We start from the raw sequence: 756 nt of genomic DNA, 5'->3' as shown, positions 1-756 counted from the left end.
GGAAAGGCATTGAAGCTTTATTAACATCAGTTGTCATCGCGAAGAATTTTTAGAAGTTAAGTTAAGTTCTTTATCTCAGTCTTTCCACCCTAATATCAGTAAACGTATTCGTCATACTGTTTTCGTTACATTTACATTAGATGCCAGTCGCTATTACGGGCAAAAGGGTTATTTAAAAAATTGGAATTGAACTGATCAAAATGATTCGCAGAACCGAATGTTTATCACTTTTAATGAAAGTGACCTGCTGTGAACAGATTTCTGACACCTATGCGAGTGAACTTTTTCTGAGCACACTTCAAATACACCGAAAATAACTTGTACATAGTTGTTAACTAAGACTATGGTAGAGTGGCAGCTTCTTACTCGTGCACCAACTTTTGTAAAACTCTAACACCCAAGATCTGAATTTTAATTCTCCCTTCTAGCTGCTACACATTTTCCTATGAATTAGTTATGAGAATTTGTTGTCAGATCATGATAGAAACTCCTACCAGCTAAGTTGGAACACAAGTTGATCATTTCTGGGGGTTAAGGAGTTGATTAGATAATATATCAGGGACCTTAAGCAAACCACAACGACGACGACAACGAGGACCGGGCAAAACAAAAGATCTAATGTGCAGAAAAATAACTTATCACGTGCGTTTTAAAACTGTGTACATTTCTTAGCCGTCCTCTGCAAAACAACAACGTGAAAACACCAAATGCATCAAATGTTGCGTCGTATCCGTGCGGAAACCGCGACAGGAAATT

Source organism: Pocillopora damicornis, chromosome 13 (genome assembly GCF_964200805.1).
Source record: "Pocillopora damicornis chromosome 13, jaPocDami1.2, whole genome shotgun sequence".
Classification (NCBI taxonomy): domain Eukaryota; kingdom Metazoa; phylum Cnidaria; class Anthozoa; order Scleractinia; family Pocilloporidae; genus Pocillopora; species Pocillopora damicornis.
Note: the sequence above shows the minus strand (reverse complement) of the source record.